Source organism: Ictidomys tridecemlineatus, chromosome 13 (genome assembly GCF_052094955.1).
Source record: "Ictidomys tridecemlineatus isolate mIctTri1 chromosome 13, mIctTri1.hap1, whole genome shotgun sequence".
In the NCBI taxonomy this organism is placed as follows: Eukaryota; Metazoa; Chordata; class Mammalia; order Rodentia; family Sciuridae; genus Ictidomys; species Ictidomys tridecemlineatus.
In genome coordinates, this window is record NC_135489.1 from 27004003 (window position 1) to 27023633 (window position 19631).

A 19631-nucleotide genomic window follows, 5' to 3' on the forward strand; every position below is an offset into this window, starting at 1 on the left:
CTGGGGAGGTGACTTGGAGGGTAGCAATCATCTTACCAGACAGGGGGACACACTCTCCACCCTAGGCTTTATAGTTACACATACAAACCTCTCCCCTTCTTGCCTCCCTCTCCTTGTACCCCTTCTACCCTCCAGTGTTACCAGGATAAGTTAGTTCAAGTTGCCCAAGTTCAAAGGCCAGGATTCAAGACAAGAGCTGTCGGAGGGAGTCAGGTTAACTCAATAGCCAGCCCTGAAGAAGATAGGATGGCTACTGACCTGGAAACCCCATCAGGGGACTCAGGAGCACCATCAGGAGACTCAGGAGCACCAAGGGCTTTTTTTTTTTTTAATTGTAGTTGGAGACGATACCTTTATTTATTTAATTTATTTATTTGTTTATTTTTATTCTGTGCTGAGGATTGAAGCCAGTGCCTCACATGTGCTAGGCAAGTGCTCTACCGCTGAGCTACAACCCCAGGCCACAGAGGACTTTTATAGGGAGGGGAAGGGGGAGCAGGGCAGGAAGGCTACATGCTGAGCAGGGTCTTCATCATTGAGGACATGTGTCTTCTTTCTATGGAACATGACAATGGACCATGGCCTCCTGGGTCATCTGGGGCTAGCTTCTATAAAATGTCTCTCATTTTAGAGAGACATATTGCTTTTCTGTAAGTTAAACCCCATAGCAATTTATAGGCTTTGTGTTAATTGGTGTCTAGAACTAAAACTCATTTAATTGAGCAGTTACTATGTATATATACTGTGTGTGTATGCATCTATATCTCCATACATACACAAAGCTGGACACTGAAGACCCAGCCCAAGCTTTAACATCCCATCTTGATTCACCTTCTTAGTCGGCCAGGTATATCTTATAAAAGTGTCAAAAGTCATCAGATGTTCTGGGTTCTGTAAATTTAGCAGTTAACACCTTAATCATTTAGGTGGGGCTTCTCTCTAGAACTTAGAATGCTGGGGAAAAGGGAGGAGATGACGTAAGAGGAATAGGGAGGTACAAAACCTTGGGCAAGGGAAGGGCAAAGGGAATGACTTTGCCAAGACAACTCCCCAGAGGAGCGGCCCTGTCACACCAGGGCTTCTCTTATCACAGTCGGGCCAGGCTCTGGTTTACAACAAGTATTCTTAAAGAGGATAATAGAATAGAAGTTTCACCTGCAGACTAAGCTGGTGAATCAGTGTCCCATATTCTCAAAGCTTGGCTGGACTTAAGTGCCCAGCTTCTGTGTGTGTGTGTGTGTGTGTGTGTATGAAAATACATAAGTGTATACACACACCCTGATGTTTCTGTTTGTATTATTGAATGGGAAGCTGATGTTCCTTCTCCCAGTCTCCCTGTATTAATGGATTAAGGTCTGCTTTGCTTACTGCTCAAAGACCAATATTCAAGAGATGAGTGGTATGGGGAGCAGGTTGTACCTTGTTCTGAGCTGGAACATATAAACCTAGCCCGGAGCTACTCCATTTTGAGTACAAGTGCTAAGGAAGAGTTATTTGGTAACTTGTCTGAGTAAATAGATAATCACCAGATGTTGGATACACAGAACTTATCAAAAGGAATAACTCCCATTTACACAGTACAATCATAAGACACAAACTGATAAATTAATAAAAAAGACCACCTATTAACTTATGGAAGTAAATCAGAAGAACATGGATGTATGGGTATAACAAATCATATCAGAAAAAGCAGGCCCATGCATTTATCAGTCTCACTAGATACAACCCCCTTACCTGTAATTCATATGAGTAGAAGCACCCCAAGACTAGTTAGGGTGGCACACACTGACCCTGAAGCAGGCCTTCTGGTGAACATGTCTCGAGATCAACAGGCAACAAACCTCTGACTCTTTGTCCCTGGGCTTCAGCTCAGCTTGACTTCCCTGCTTGACATACTCCATTTCAAACTGTCTGTCGTCTGGACCCTGGAAGAGAAGTTCTTTGCTGTCTGCACTGTGTCCAGGACAAGTTCTCTGCTAGTTCATGATCTTATCTGATCACCTGCAGTGACTCTCTTTCCTGTTTGTCTGCTCTCTGCCTTTTTTGGCATTGCATCCTGAAGCCTTGTGACTGATACCACCTTTTCTTAACCTTTCTGCATAGGTATGTAATTTTTTTCCTGTGAAGTATGATGTGTGACTTGAGTATTGTAGACATTAGTAATTAACATTGGAATAAAAGAACTTGTGAGTCTGAGATGGCCTGGCTTATGGCTACCAAGTGACCCACAAATACCAGTGAATTGCAGCCAATGAAAATGATGTCTTTTGTGAATTTATTGTTATTTAATAGATTCAGACACTGTGGAAGACACAAATGTTAATGGCACAGCTATCTCATAACATGAGAGTCCATAGAAAGGAGTCATGTTTATTCAAGGTCTGGCCCTGAAGAAGATGGAGTGGCTGTCAATCTCAGAGCTCCATCCTGGGAGGCTCAGGAGCACAAATGGCTTCATAGGGAGGAGAAGGAGGGGCAGGCAGGAGGGTTACATGCTGAGCAGGGTCTTCATCATTCAGGACACATGTCTTCTTCTCTGGAACATGACAAGGGGCCATGGCCTCCTGGGGTCATCTGGGGCTAGCTCTTGAAGTTCTTTTTAGATAGATATATTACTTTTCTGCAAGTTAAATCATTTTTAAAAATTTTTATTTGTTCTAATTAGTTATACATGACAGTGGAATGCATTTTCACCTATCATACATATATGGAGTATAACAATCCTTCTGGTTGGTACATGATGTAGAGTTACATGGGATCATGTAATCATATATGCACATAGGGTAATAATACCCAATTCATTCCACCGTCTGCAAATTAAATTATTACTAGGGAAAAACCTTAAATAAAAAACCTTAAATAGACCCTTAAGTTTTACTTGCCCTTAGTTTACTTAAAAATCACCGATTTTGGAGGTCACCACTATTAGCCTCCCGCTAACTTTGTAGGTATAACCTCTAATGTGTCGATTATGATAGTAACAGTTGCCTAGGTTACTCTTCAGGGACCTGAGGACTGCTTTTGCAACCTGACTCTTCACTTGGGCCTGCTGATGTCCTATGGGTGGCTGAAATGGGATCAAAAGGCTTGGCATCTCTGTCTTTATATTGTATCTGTCTCCTTTGTTGCCTTAACTTTTGGGTCAGATTTTACTTAACACTGCAGTAGACCTGTTGAACATTTGAGAAATATATCGTCCAGAACAATAAATAGAGTTAACTTGATTTTATTTGCCTAGCCTCCACCTCCACGCCCCCATTAAGGCCAAAGACGCGTACCAACTACCATGGCTGGAAAAAGCAGAGTGAAAGTCAGGAAGAGGTAGGTGGCACCCGAGTTCCTGGAAGACCTCTGCCTATTCTCAGAAAAGACAGTGAACTCCTTCCCTCTCTTAGCCTCTCCCTCTCCCTCACTGCTCCTCCTCTATCTGTAACCCCTGGACCCCTGGAGTTGAGGAGCCCATTTGTGAGCAAGGGCTCCCACTTCTCTGTTTTTTGGCCTTTGAATAAAGCCTTTCTTTCTCCCCAACACTCAACTCTTGGGCATTGGTTTTTCCTTGGAATGAGCTTCTGAACCAGGCGGTAACATACCTCACACCAATTTCTGTGCTTTGTGTTAGTTGATGCACAAAACTAAACACTAAGGAGGGGTGTTACAAAGGTCGCAAGATCTAGGCAAGAATACTGGGTTCTGTAAATCTGAAGAAAGATTATTTAGCAGTTAACATCTTAACCATTTAGGTGGGGCTTCTCTGAAGAACACAGAATGGTGTACAAAAGGGATTTGCCAAAGGATTAGGGGAGGGCGGAAGGGCAAAGGGAGGTGGAAGCCAAGTAACTCTGCCAGGGACAATTTGCCAGAGGAGCGGTCCTGTTACACCTGGCCAGGCCCTTTTGGTGCTTTATAAATGTGACTGTATAACTAACTATCCAAATCAGGACACTTTTGCCTAGGACAGGTGCTAAAGTCTTGGGACACCAGTATAATAGTCATGACCTAGGACTATCCTGGGCACGCCACATGTAAATGCTTTTTTTTTTTTTTTTTTTTTTTTAGAAACATCCTGCACCATGAACTTCTTGCAGATGTCTCAAATGCTTTATTGATCCATGCAGGAATACTGGGGGTATTCATGGAGGGTGGCAGGAAGCCCAAGTGGAGCCTGTCCAATTATGATGGTTTCACTTGCATCCTTTTGATCTTGACAATGGTGTGAAAGTGATATACAGTTGGTAGAGCTGTTGCTGGAGTCAAGGCCAGAGACCTGACTCTAGGGAGAGGAAATCAGGTCCAGGCACACATCCTAAGAACCAAGCAGGAGGGGTAATGGTGAAAAGCAGGAGAGGAACTTCAATCTGTAGCTATGTCAGGAAATTAGGGGGCCTGTGTCCTTATGCCCATCTTTGAGGGGGTGACAATGACTTAAAGGTTTTATAAAAAGGAGAACAGGGCAAGGACTAGGGGCTTTGCTCAGCTGCCACAATAGGTGCTCTTGATAGGTGTGACCTGTCCATCATCATCTCAGGATTGGTCAAGTAGGGCCTCTGAGAGAAGGCAGTAGCTGCCACCTGGGGGATGGCATTGACTCATCTCAAAATATTTATCTATCAGCACTTGTTCCTGGAGTCCCATTTGACTCAAAGCCAAGGAGAAGAATGCAAAATGGAGATAGAGATGCCAAGACTTAATCAAGCTTCTGGTTACCTTCGGATATTTGGAGGTAAAAGTGAAGAGTCTTAAGTTCTTGTTACAGAAACTACTTCAAAATTTGAACTTCAGTCTTTCCGCAGGCAGTGGGAGATGTGCAGTATGATCCTCTTTCAAGATGCTGGGCAGCCCTAGCAAACCGCAGCCCTTTTCAGCCACAAGGTGACCAGGGCTAACAGCTGACACTATGGTGTCCTGTGTGGCTAAGCTGTGATGTCTTGGTAGTTAGGTGTGTTAAATGCATTTTCATCTTCTGATGGGCCTGTGAGGGCAAACCCCACCATAAGTGAGGAGCACCTGGATTCTCAGCTATCCGAACAGAGCTTGCCCTTTCCTTCTAACTTCCTTGGCACTGTCTGAGGGTTTGAGATGTATGTGCACAGGGTCTCTGGGGGTGAGCTGTAAATTGATGCTGGGGTTCCATGGTTGAGAAGATGTTCCTCCACACATGTTCTTTCCATTTCCTCCTCTCTGAAAAGCTGGTTATTTTCAGTCTTCCATAACATTTTCCCCTCACTCTATAAATCACAGGGAAAAGGCCACAGTGCATCCAGGCAGGAGCACAGCTTCTGTGCCAATCAATGGGAGTGGAGGCCTAGCTTTGCCACTATCTACCAAGACTCTAGGCAACAGCTTGTTTTCTGTGTAAAATGTGGATGATCACCATGGCCTCCCTGCGGTGTTATTGCAAGGTAGGTGAGCTGACAAATGCTGATGACTAGGGCCTGGCTCATAGTAAGAACTCAAGTAATCATCAGAAAAATGCAATGTAATCCTTTCATTTTGGGTCCCATCTGCTTGGAATATGAATAGATTCAGATCCTTTTTAAAATTAAAAAAAATATTTTTGGCACCAGGGATTGAAACACTGAGCCACATCCTCAGCCCTTTTTTGTATTTTATTTTAAAATAGGGTTTCTCTGAGTTGCTTTAGGACCTTGCTAACTTGCTGAGGTTGGTTTTGAACTGTGTTCCTCCTGCCTCAGCCTCCCGAGGATTATAGGTGTGTGACATTATGCCTGGCCGTAGTTTCAGATTCTGATGAAAAATCAACATGAGCTCAAGAGTTACAGGTTGTAGTGAAAATAGATACCTATGGGGTTCAAAACGATTTCAAGCATTGTAGAAACATTTGGAGAGCTAATTAACTGTCCTGTTGTCTGTTAAAATATAGACAAGTCTTCATTACTAGTTTTCATTACTTGGGGAGGCAACATAATTGCTTTTTGAAATACAATTATATAATTTAGACATCTGTCTTTTCTGCATGCTCCCTATATCTTCCCCTGCTCAGCTATGCTTCCTTTCTGGCTTTAAACTCCTAAGCTCCAGAACTTTCTTTTCTCTCTGTGCTTCAAAAATTGCCCTTAGAGAGAAGTTTCAGATCAATAAAATGAAGTAGAGAGTGTATAAATAGTCTTCAAAGCTGAAGGGAACATAGCATATAAAACAAAATGGAGCTAGATGTGGTGGCACACACCTGTTCTCCCAGTGACTTGGGAGGCTGAGGAAGGAGGATCCCAAGTTCAAAGTCAGGCTCAGCAACTTAGTGAGGTCTTAAGAAACTTAGCAAAAACATGTCTTAAAATAAAAATTAAAAAAGGGCAGGGGGGCTGGGGATGTGGCTCAATGATATAATGCTTCTGGGTTCAATTTCCAGTATCTCAAATTAAAAAAAAGAAAAGGATTGTGATTCTTATGCCCTTTCATTCAGCAATTCTACTCCAGGAACTTATTTTTTTAAATACTGGGGATTAAATAATTTAATACAGGGGTGCTTTACCATTGAGCTACATCCCTAGCCCTTTTTATTTATTTATTTTTTATTTTCAGTCAGGGTCTTACCAGCTTGCTGAGGATGGTTTTGAAACTTGTGATCCTCTTGTCTCATCCTCCTGAGTTGCTGGGATTACAGGTGTGTCCTACCATGCCTGGCTAAGGAATTAATTCTTTAGATATCCTTACATATATTGGTAAAAATACACATATTAAGAATGTCAGTGGGATTTAGTAGGAATTGCATTAAATCTGTATAATGCTTTGTAGTATAGCCATTTTGACAATATTAATTCTGCCTATCCAGGAGCATGGGAGATCTTTCCATCTTATGAGGTTTTCTTCAATTTCTTTCTTTAGTGTTCTGTAGTTTTCATTGTAGAGGTCTTTCATCTCTTTTGTTAAATTGATTCCCAGGTATTAAAAATTTTTTTTGAGGCTATTGTGAATGAAGTAGTTTTCCTAATTTCTCTTTCAGTGGATTCATTGCTGATGTATAGGAATGCATTTGATTTATGGGTGTTGATTTTATATCCTGCTGCTTTGCTGAATTTGTTTATTAGTTCTAGAAGCTTTCTGGTGGAATTTTTTTGGATCTTCTACATATAGAATCATGTCATCAGCAAATAGTGATAGTTTGAGTTCTTCTTTACCTATTTGTATCCCTTTAATTTCTTTCTTTTGTCTAATTGCTCTGGCTAGAGTTTCAAGGATGATGTTGAATAGAAGTGGTGAAAGAGGACATAATTGTCTTGTTGCAGTTTTTAGAAGGAATGCTTTCAATTTTTCTCCATTTAGAATGATGCTGGCCTTGGGGTTAGCATATATACCTTTTACAATGTTGAGGTATGTTCCTACTATCCCTAGTTTTTCTTGTGTTTTAGGTGTGCTATATTTTTTTCTGCATCTATTGAGATGATAATATGATTCTTGTTTTTAAGTCTATTAATATGATGAATTACATTTCTTGATTTCCATATGTTGAACCAATCCTGCATCCCTGGGATGAATCCCACTTTATCTTGGTGCACTACCTTTTTTTTTTTTTTTTGAGAGAGAGAGAGAGAGAGAGAGAGAGAGAGAGAATTTTTTAAAAAAATATTTATTTTTTAGTTTTCGGCAGACACAACATCTTTGTTTGTATGTGGTGCTGAGGATCGAACCCGGGCTGCACTCATGCCAAACGAGCGTGCTACCGCTTGAGCCACATCCCCAGCCCCACTATCTTTTTAATAAGTTTTTGTATGTGATTTGCCAGAATTTATTGAGAATTTTTGCATCTATGTTCATCAGGTATATTGGTCTGAAGTTTTCTTTCCTTGATGTGTCTTTGTCTGGTTTTGGTATCAGGGTGATATTAACTCATAGAATGAGTTTGGAAGGGTTCCCTCCTTTTCTATTTCATGAAATACTTTGAGTATTGGTGTTAATTCTTCTTTGAAAGTCTTGTAGAACTCCTCTGAGAATCCATCTGGTCCTGGGCTTTTCTTAGTTGGTAGGCTTTTGATGGCGTTTTTTAATTACATTACTTGAAATTGATCTGTTTCAATCATGTATGACCTCCTTATTCAGTTTGGGTAGGTCATATGTCTCTAAAAATTTGTCAATGTGTTTGATATTTTCTATTTTATTAGAGTATAAATTTTCAAAGTAGTGTCTACTTATCTTCTGTATTTCAAATGTGTCTGTTGTGATATTTCTTTCTTCATCTTGTATTTTAGTAATTTGAGTTTTCTCTTTGTTAGCATGGCCAGAGGTTTATCTATTACAGAATAGAGGACACAGAGACAAACCCATGTAAATATGCTTATCTCATACCAGACAAGGGTGCCAAAAACATTCACTGGAGAAAAGATAGCCTATTCAAGAAACGGTGCTGGCAAAACTGGAAATCCATATGTATCAAAATGAAATTAAACCTCATCTCTCACCCTGCACAAAAATCAACTCAAAAACTTAGGCACTAGAACAGAAGAAAAAATAGGCCCAAATCTTCAACACATTGGCCTAGGATCTGACTTCCTTAACAAGACTTCTAAAGCACAAGAAGTAAAAGCAAGAATCAATAAATGGGATAGATTCAAATTAGAAAGCTTCTTCTCAGTGAAGAAAACAATTAATAATGTGAGGAGAGAGCCTACAGATTGGGAGAAAATCTTTACCACATGCACTTCTGATAAAGCATTAATCTCTAGGGTATAAAGAATTCAAAAACCTTAACACCAAAAAAAAAAAAAAACCACCCACAAATAACTCAATCAACCAATGGGTAAAGGAACTGAACAGACACTTCACAGAAGAAGAAATACATTGATCAACAAATATATGAAAAAGTGTTCAACATCTCTAGCAATTAGAGAAATGCAAATCAAAACTACTATAAGTTTTCATCTTACTCCTATCAGAATGGCAATCATCAAGAATACAGGCAACAATACATGTTGGTGAGGATGTGGTAAAAAAAGGTACACTCATACACTGCTGGTGGGACTGCAAATTGGTTCAATCACTATGAAAAGCAGTATGCAGATTCCTCAGAAAACTGGGAATGGAACCATCATTTGACCCAGCTTTCCCACTTCTTGGTTTATACCCAAAGGACATAAACTCAGAATACTAGTGTCACAGCCACATCAATGTTTACAGCAGCTCAATTCACAATAGCTAGACTATGGAACCAACCAAGGTGTCCCTCAATAGATGAATGGATAAAGAAAATGTGGTAAATATACTCAATGGAGTATTACTCAGATTTAAAAATAGTGTAATTATGGCATCTACCAGTAAATGGTTGGAGCTGGAGAATATCATGCTAAGAAAAATAAGCCAATCCCACACAACCAAAGGCTAAATGTTTTCTCTAATATGCAGATGCTAATTCACAGTAAGGTGGGGAGCACTAGTGAAGAATAGCATTACCTTAGATTCAGTAGAGGAAAGTGATGGGAGGGGAGGGGAAGGGATGTGGGGATAGGAAGATAGTAGAATGAAATAGACATTATTATTGTATGTATATATGTGACTACATGATTAATATGATTCTGCATCATGTACACTCAGAAAAATGAGAAATTATATCCCATCTATGTATGGTATATCAAAGTACATAAATGCATTCTTATGTACTTTAAAATAAATTTTAAAATTTTAAAAATATATACATATTAGAATCTTCCTTGAAGTATTGTTCTGCTACAGTGAACAACTATAGACAACTTGCATGGCAATTGGTAGGGGCTTCTTCAGTGTGTTAAGCATATATGTGATTGGATACTTCAAGTTATCAAAAAGACTAGAAGAGATCTAGAAGTGCTGATTTAGGAAGATTCTCAAAATATGTTATTGATTGAAATGAACAAGGGGGAAATAGTATACATAGTGAAAATTTTACCTATTCTAAAAGAAAAATGGGTGATAAGTTTGTGTGGGCATACACAATTTCTGGAAAGATGCAGAAGAAACTTGCGTCAGGTATTTCCCTTCTGGGGAGATGCCATGTTCCAACAACACACTTCTGTTTCAGAGGGTGAAGCCTAATTTCCTTAGAGCCTGCCTGTGTTGGCTCATTCTCCTTCCTCCTTCCTTCCTTCTGTCCTTCCTTCCCACCTTCTTGCTGGTGCTGGGTTGAACCCAGGGCACTCTACCACTGATCTGCATCCCTAGCTCTTATTACTTTTTATTCTGAGACAGAGTCTCATTAAGTTGCCCAGGCTGGCCTTGAACTTGCAATCCTCCTGCTTCAGTCTTCCAAATACCTAGAATTATAGGTGTGCTCCACCATGCCTGGCTTATTGACCTGATTCTAATAGATGGAGTATAGCAGAAGTTGATTGCGACTTTTAAAACTATTTCATAAAAGTTGTTGTGGCTTCCTTCTTTCTCTCTCTTTTGGGTTAGTCATTCCGGGGGAGGCCAGCTGACATGTCACAAGGACACTCAGGACTATGGAGAGGTCCTGTGGGAAGGAATTAAGCCATCTTGACAACAGCCAGTGAGGACCATTTGCCAATAAGACCATTTGCCAATAGTCACATGAATGATAGAACATAGAAGCACATCTGCCAGCTCCAGTGTGCCTCTGGATGATTGTAGATGCGGTTAGCCTGCCCTCTGATCCTAGAACAAAACACTTGACACGAGCTATACTTATGAAGTAAAGAGAAGTTTTCTTTGCTTACAGTTTTGGAGGTTCAAAATCAATGTTGGGGCAGCCTCATTTGTTTAGCCTATAGTGAGGGTGGCAGATGGTGGCACGTCATGGTAAGAACATGTGTAGGAGCAAAGGATCACACCTTCAATTGGAGCAGAGGGAAATAGAGCCAGGGATTCCACAAATCCCCTTCAAGGAGTTGCCCTTAATGACATCCCACTAGGCAGATCCTAAGATTCAGTAGTGCCACCTGGCAGACCAACCCTGTGTTTTCAATAGACCCTTGTGGGCCACTGAAATTATAAAAATCAAATGATATCTAAACCTTAGCACTCTTGTGAATATCCTGGCCATAATCTTGTTAAAGATCCTGGGCCTCAACTTTCCATCATGTCAGCGTAGGAACCAACATCCTCAGTGAGACTCCTAAAGTGCAAGAAGTAAAATCTAGGCTCAACCAATGGTATTATATCAAACTAAAAAAGTTTTTCACAGCAAAGAAAACAATAAAGAATGTGATGAGCGAGACTATAGAATTGGAGAAAATCTTTGCTACCTGCACCTCAGAGCATTAATCTCCAGGATACAAAAAAAAAAAAAAAATCAAAAATCTTAACACCAAAAACAAAAGCAAAAAAAAAAAAAAAAAAAAAAAAAACAAAACCCAATGAATAAATGGGTGAAGGAACTGAACAGGCACTTCACAGAAGAAATACAAATGGTCAACAAATATATGAAAAATATTCAACTTCTCTAGCAATTAGGGAAATGCAAATTAAAAATGTGTGAAATTATGGCATTTGCTGGTAAATGAATGGAGCTGGAGAATATCATGCTAAGCAAAATAGTCAATCTTAAAAAACAAAGGCCAAATTTTTTCTCTGATATGTGGCTGCTAATTGACAATAAGGAGGGTGGGCTAGGAAAGAATAGAGTTAGATTAGGTAGAGGGGAGTGAAGGAAGGGGAGGGAGTATGGGGGTAGGAAGAATAGTGGAATGAATCAGACATTATTACCCTATGTACATATATGACTACATGACTAGGGTGAGTCCACATCATGTACAACCAGAAAAATGAGAAATTATACTCCATTTATGTATGATGTGTCAAAGTGCATTTTACTGTCACGTATAACTTATCAGAATAAATTAAAAAGCAGAAAAAAACTACACTCAGATTCCATCTCCTTCCAGTCAGGATGGCAATTATGAAGAATATAAGTAACAGTAAATGTTGGCAAGAATGTGGGAGAAAACGTACACTTGTACATTCCTGGTGGGACTTCAAATTTGTGCAACCACTCTGGAAAGCAGTATGGAGATTCCTCAGAAAACTTGGAATAGAACAACCGTTTGACCCAGTTATCCCATTCCTCAAGGGCCTTAAAATCAGAATGCTACAGTGACAACAGCCACATCAATGTTTATAATAGCTCAATTCACAATAGCTAAACTGAGGAACAAACCTAGCTGCCCTTCAATAGATGAATGGATAAAAAAATGTGGCATATATACACAATGGAATATTACTCAGCCATAAAAAGAATGACTTTATGACTTTTACCAGTAAATGGATGGATCTGGAGAGTATCGTGCTAAGTGAAATAAGCCAATCCCAAAAAACCAAAGGCTGTAAGTTCTCTCTGATATGTGGCTGCAAACCCACAATAAGGTGGGGGAGGGAAGAATAGAAGTTCAGTGGAGTAGACAAAGAGGAATGAAGGGAAGGGGTGGGAATGGGAAAAACAGTAGATGAATTGGACATAACTTTCCTGCGTTCATGTATGGATACATGACCAGTGTCACTTCACATCATGTACAACCACAAGAATGGGAAGTTATACTCCATGTATGTATAATATGTCAAAACATAATTTACTGTCATGTACATCTAAAAAGAATAAAAATAAGTAAGTAAATAACTAAATAAATACAAAAACCAAAACAAACAAACAAAAAAAGACCCGAGGCCTAATAAGCTGCCCTTGAATTCCTGTACCAGAGAAATGGTGAAATAGATATGGAGCTATACCATTATAGTTTTATGATATTTGTAGTGGGATCATAGGTAACTAATAGAAGTATAACTGGTGAAAGAAAAAAGAAAGGGAAGAATTAATTTTTACTTTTCTATTCTTCTGTAACATAGTTTTCTATAATATGCATAAATTTGTCCCTCCCTCCCTTCCCTCCTTCCTTCCTACCTTTTATCTCTGTTTCTTTCTTTCCACTAGGAATTGAACCCAGGGGCACTCTACCACTGAGCTATTGTTTTTTGTTTTGTTTTGTTTTTTAAATTTCAAGACAGGGCATCACTAAGTTCTGAGGCTTGCCTTGAACTTGTAATCCTCCTGCCTCAGCCTCCCAAGTACTTAGGATTATAGGTGTTAGCCACCATGTTCAGCTGTAGTTTTATGATTAAACACAATGTTTTCTTTTATATTCAACTCTTTAAGGATTTGCTCTTTACTAGATACTTTGGCAAATTAACTCCTGCTAATGGGACACTATTGGGATGGAAACTTTTCCCTACCTAGATGAGTAGCTAATAATAGCTAATAACTATTTATTATGATTTATTATGCACATGGACTGGCTAAACAATTAACCTGTTTAATCCTTACAGCACCTCCAAACGTGGGTTCATTATTAGTTCCATTTTATAGATGCAAAAAGTGGTTAACAGTGTTTTCAGATCACCTGGATCTCAAATTTTGTTCTTAATTTTTCTATCAAAGGCAGAGAGAGAGGTGACCAAATCTCCAAAATTCTTTAACAACCTTTGGTTAGAGAATTGTCTGTTTCTTCCTTTATTGTTATCAATTTTTTCCAATACAGGCATTTCTTTTGTTTTATTAGTTTTAATTAGTTATACTCTACTTTTGCTCATGTATTTTGAAGTTCTGTTATCAGCTGAAGACACACATAAGATTCCTCAGCTCTCCTGATGGAATTTCAGTCATCTTGAGATGGTGATATTCTTTTTTTTAAATATTTTTTAGTTGTAGATGAACATAATACCTTTATTTTATTTATTTATTTAATGTGGTGCTGAGGATCGAACCCAGTGCCTCACACATGCTAGGCCAGTGCTCTGCCACTGAGCTACAGCCCCAGCCCTGTTTGGTGATATTCTTGTCTTGAATTGTATTTTTATTTCTGCATGGTATATACTTTTGAATCAATTTACTTTCAACCTACCTATACCTTCATATTTAAAGTAGGTCTCATTTACAGTATATACTTTGCTATAATTTTGTCTTTTAATCCATTCTGACAAAATCTGACTTCACTGGAGTATTTATGTTAATGCAATCATTTAATGTAATGTAATTATTAATAATTTTATACAGTATTATTTCATTGGTTTTCTGTTTTTCCTTCTCTGATATTTGTTCTTTTGTTATTCTTTCCTGACTATCAATAAGTTCTTTACTGCACAATGTTAGACCTACAGAAAAGTTGCAAAGAGGACCGCATGCATACTGTCCATGAAAGTTAACCTCTTACATTATTGTTGTGCATCTTTCACAACTAAGAAATAACATTGAACCAGGTATGGTGATGCTCAGGAGACTGAGGCAGGAGGATTGCAAGTTACAGCCAGCCTCAGCAACTTAGAGAGACCTTATTTCAAAATAAAATTTGAAAAAGGGCTGGGGATGTAGCGCAGTGGCAAAATGCCCTTGGGTTCTATCCCCAGTCAAACAAAACAAAACAAGGCAAAATAGAAATCAACTAGTGGGCTGGGGGTGTAGCTAGAAGTATTGTAAGAATGGTTAACTTGATGGGATTCAGACTATAAACTGCTTCTTAAGTGGCATCTCAAATATCTCTGTTCTTGTGGTGGTAAGGCTTGAACCCAGGGCCTTGCACATGTTAGTTGAGAATTCTACACTGAGCTACACCCCCAGCCCCTGTTCTCTTGCCCTTGGACTGCTTACAGTCTATCCTTCTTTACATGGATGACTAGGGGTCAGGCAAAAACCTTGGCAGAGTTTCCTCTCTCCAGCTTTCTTCTTTCCAGGACTCCCACTCTCTCTAGCAGCTTTGATTGCCCCAAAGTCTGTCTCCTGCTTCTTTAGGCCAGACGGACTGTGGACTTCCTTTCAGTTTTAATTGCAAGTCAGGACATTAACTTCCGCTGGCCCTCAGGATAAAAGTCATCAAATCAGGAGACGCACCTCATACTGTCCCCTCCTTCTAAGTGTCAATTTCCCTCTAGAATTGGCCTGCTTCTGTGTACTCTTCAGGGCCTACCGCCCCCATCCCTGTTTACAGTTATTTAAGGGAAGGTGAGTGTAGTCATACCAAAGTGAAACACAGTGCATATTCTGATTCGTAACCATCTGGATGTACTGACTGTCACTCACTACAGAGCTATTCTGGCCTCATCAAATATTTTATGAAAGGTCATTGCTCTGAGAAATGTTTCAAATGGTAGGTTTTCAGATACTACGTAAAGCTGGTGATATCTTCAGAGAAGTGGAATTTTTGTCCATGCCTTTCAGATTACAACACCCAGCCCATCTCTAGACCAGGGAAAGTAATGCCTGTGTACACAAACAGGAGATACTGACTCATGAAGGGCCAAGCCAACCCCTGTGAGTGACTCACTGTGCCATAGGAGATCAGACAGAGGAAATGCCAAGTGGTTGGGCTGCCTGCTAATGTCTGGTTCTGACTTGACTAGATTTAGAGTATGTGGACTCTGATTTGGGAGAGTTTACTGGGTCATTAGAGGGCATCTCTGTTCACTTTTATTTACCATCAAGAGGGCATGAGATCCTAGGATGTGATTAGAAATGCGCAAATAAATGCAATTTGAATTAAGTCATCCAGTCACGCAGCAGAGCAGGCAGGGGAGCGGAGGGTGAAGGGAGGTGCTAGGACCAGGCAGGGAGCAGAGGTTCTGGGCCCATAGGGCCCTGCTGTCTTTAGACCCCCTCTCTGTGCATTGGGGTGGGATTGGCTATTTGAGGGTAGCTGGGAAGGCTTTGACTCACAAAGATTTATGCCAGCATTTGTTATAACTTTGGTCTTCTCTGACGGAACAGCTTTGGGACAATTGGAAGTCACCATACAATATTCTCCCTTTTCTCCCTCTATAAAACTAAGGCAATGGACTAGATACTCTTGAAGGACCACTCTCATTCCATGAATCCCAAGGGAGGAGCCATTTCACTTATTGGCCCTCACCAGAGGGGGATCATGGGGACAGTGGCCAAGACCAGGGAAGGCAGAGGCAGGAAGGAATGGACACTGGAGAGTAAGATGCCAGAGGCCGAAGGCATGGGCACCTTTCTCTTTTAGTCTTTCTATCATCAAACTGCGGGTGGGGTGGGCAGAACCTAGGGGCCCTCCTGCAGAGAGTGTGATAAAGCCCAGTTCCCTGGGAGAGCTGGGGATGGTAGGGCTGGGTGTCAGAGTTGTCCTCTGATGGCTTAGCTGTTGCCTGAAATCCTGCCAGGGAAGCATTCTGGGTTAAGTCCCTAAGTTAAGTCCTATTTCAGCTGCAGACAAGGGCCTTGGGGGAGGGGAAGCATGTGTCCTCATTTCTCTTCCCTCTTGGGGCTGGGATTCCAGGAGGGTTGAAGTAGTGGGTAGAGGCAAGGAGCAAGGAGGTCAAAAGATAGGAAAGGCTGAGCCAGGTGGTGCACACCTGTAATCCCAGCAATGGTGGGGGGAGGGGGGGCTGAGGCGGGGGTCATAAGTTCAAAGCCAGCCTCAACTTTATGAGGCCATAAGAAACTCAGTGAGACCCTGACTCTAAATAAAATATATGTGGCTCAGTGGTTAAGCACGTCTAGTTTCAATCCCCAGGTCCAAAAAAAAAGAGGGGAAAGGAGACGAAGGTAGATAAAACCAGAAGGGATAGTAAGAAGGTGTGTGATCCAAATGGCAAAAATTCTGTGTTGCCGATTGGACTCAGCTCAGGACTTCCCACTCTTCCCTCCCACCTCCTCCTCTTCTGAGTTTGGGTAGATTCTTTTCCTTCTTCTTGTTTATTAACTATTGAGATTTTGCTCATCAAACCTCCTTCATCAAATTATAAAAAGCAGGGAGTCTATACACTCCCTCTTTTAAAGTTCTCTTCTGAATTCTCCTTCTAAGAGGCTTCTCTATTTGGAGTGCTGGAGCCGGAACTTTCTCTGAAAATGTTTGGTCTCATCACACAGAGACTTGTGAGAGGAATATTTTTGGTTTTGAAAGGTAGAGGGAGGTCTAAACAGGTTTTCCAACTTGTAAGTCGTGTGCTCCTGCCACACACCACAGGGCTTTCAAGAAGAGGGAAGGGACTTGTGACTGGGAAGGGACAGGATGTCTGGGGGTTGCTACCTGATACCCGTGGGTAGCCCAATAGGAGGGGTGCATCTTTCCCCAAGCAGAAAAGGCAGTTCAGAAAAAGAAGCTGCAGCATCAAGTGCATGAAGATTTGCAAATGAGTCAAGAGGTGGGACCTCCGGCCACAGATTTACAGCCAGGGCTCAATGAAATGTCCCACCAGCATTTGTTGTCACTTTTGCTTTATTATTGCAGTGGGGGAGTGAACCCAGGGTCTTGCCCTTGCTAGGTGAGCTCTGGACCACTAAGCTACATTATTTTTCTTTTTAGCTTTTCCTTCTAGGCTTCATGGTGCTGTTTGCTCATTGTAGAAATTTTGGAACTCAGGAAAAATGATAAGGGGTTGAAGAAAATGGGCCATAATTTACTACCAACTTCTAAAGAATGGACACATTCACTTCAAGTCTTTTCTTGTTTGTTTTTGTTTTGTTTTTGGTACTGGGGATTGAACCCAAGGGTGCTTAGCCACTGAGCCACATCCCCAGCCCTTTTTAATATTTTTATTTAGAGGCAGGGTCTCTCTGAGTTGTTTAGGGCCTTACTAAGTTGCTGAGGCTGGCTTTGACCTCATGATCCTCCTACCTCAGCCTCCTGAGTCACTGAGTCCGGCTATAAGCATCATTTTAAATGGCTACATGACATCCTGTCTAAAGTATGGGTCTATTTTACTTAAAAATTGTGTTTTCTTTCTTTCTTTCTTTCTTTCTTTTTTTTTTTTTTTGGTATTGTTGCATATCTGAGTTGTTTCCCTTTTTAAGTTATTTCAAGTCAATCTGAATTGACCCATTGGTGCACAAGTCCTCTAGATTGGGCTCCCGGGGTGGGCTGACCAGCACAGGTTTCCCTTAATCCTTGGGGGCCTGTCTTTCCTAGACTCTTTTCCTTCTGAGGAACGAGCTTGAGGCTCATTCTTAAGCCATTGTCCTCCACCTCATTATTTCCAAACTTTGTACCAGTTGGCATTCACACGAACACTGGGTGGAAATTCAAGTTATTTTAAGAGGGCCTTTGCAAGCTGGAAAATCCCTCAAGTTGGTTTGCTCACAAGGAAAGTTACACATCCCTCTGACCTCCCATCAAAGGGCCAGACTTCTTAGCCTGTCCCCCAAATAATGATACCATTAAGTATTACACCATTAAGTGTCACCTTTAAGTCTCTCTCTCTCTCTCTCTCTCTCTCTCTCTCTTTCTCTCTCACACACACACACACACACACACACACACACACACACACACACACACAAAATCAACAAATCTTTAGGTAAGTTCTAATTTCATTCTGAGTATTTTGTATGCAATGAAATCCTCATAGGAGCCCTGAGACATAGCACCATTCCAATTTTATAGATGAAGAAGCAGAGGCTTGGATATGATAAGGAACTTACCCAAGGGATCTGGTGGTGAGAGGTAGAGGGAGGTCTAAACAGGTTTTCCAACTTCTAAGCCACACACCACAGGACTTTCAAAAAGAGGGAAGGGACTTGTGACTGTATGCTGAGGTCTGGATTTCTAAGGGTTTGAGAGTCACTTGAGAATGGGAGGTAGAAGAGAAGGTTAAGGTGTCATGGACACAGGTTTTGGCCTTATCATCTGGGTCACCTGAGATTGAAGGCAACAGGTGGCTGCTTAAGGCTATGGCTCTGGAAGGACAGGTCTTATCATTCTGATGTAGGCAGAGATTTTCCAAAAGTGCCACTCCTGTCCCAATTACATGGTCCAGGCTGCAGGGCCCTGGGGACTGGATTTCCCTAAACTGAGACAGTGTAGCTGCTCTATTTCCCTGAAATACCAGACACTTTTAATTTCATATCCTAGTGCAAACACAAAGTCAGTAACTGCAAAAATATAATTGCATGTGCCATATACAACCCATGCTCATTTGTACACATTTTTTTTTCCTCTCTTTATTCTCTTTTCTTTGTTTGTTTGCTTTTAACTTCCCTCTCTTCCCTTCCTTATTCACAACAGAGTCCTGTCCCTTCCCTCAGGTAACCCATGTTCATAACTACTCTTCCCCTGGCCATATTTCTGCCATGTTATGTGATGTCACGGTGGTACATGTGTCTATATGTAGTGTATGTATATGTGTATACATTCATTTGCATATATACATACACATACAAATATTTATATACCCAGCATTTTTGGACAATTAGTGTACAAGTTAATGGCTACTTGACTGTGACTTGCTTTTATTCCCCCATAAGCTATCTGGAGATCCCTTTATGTCAGGTATTCTATATTGTTTTAGCCCATTTTTCTGTTGCCATAATAAAGTACTGTGACTGGGGAATTTTCAAAAACTTGAGATTTTGCAGTTCTAGAGACTGGGAGATGGAGAAGCACAATGCTGGCCAGGGCCTAATGCTGCCTCAACTCATGGTGGAAAGTGAAAGGGTGAGTGGGCAAGTGCTCACAAGGAGAAACACAGGCAGCTGCTTTGCTTTAAACAATTTGCTCTGGAAATAATGAAGCCAGTCCCTCTTAGTAACCTGAGGACCTCCTAAATACCCTTCATCCTGACACCACCACAATGGCAATCCAATTTCAACTCAAGTTTTGGAGGGGACAATGCATATTCAAACCATTGCCCATATCTAACTCATTCTTTTAAATAATGGCATAAGGCCAGGTGTAGTGGCATCCACCTGT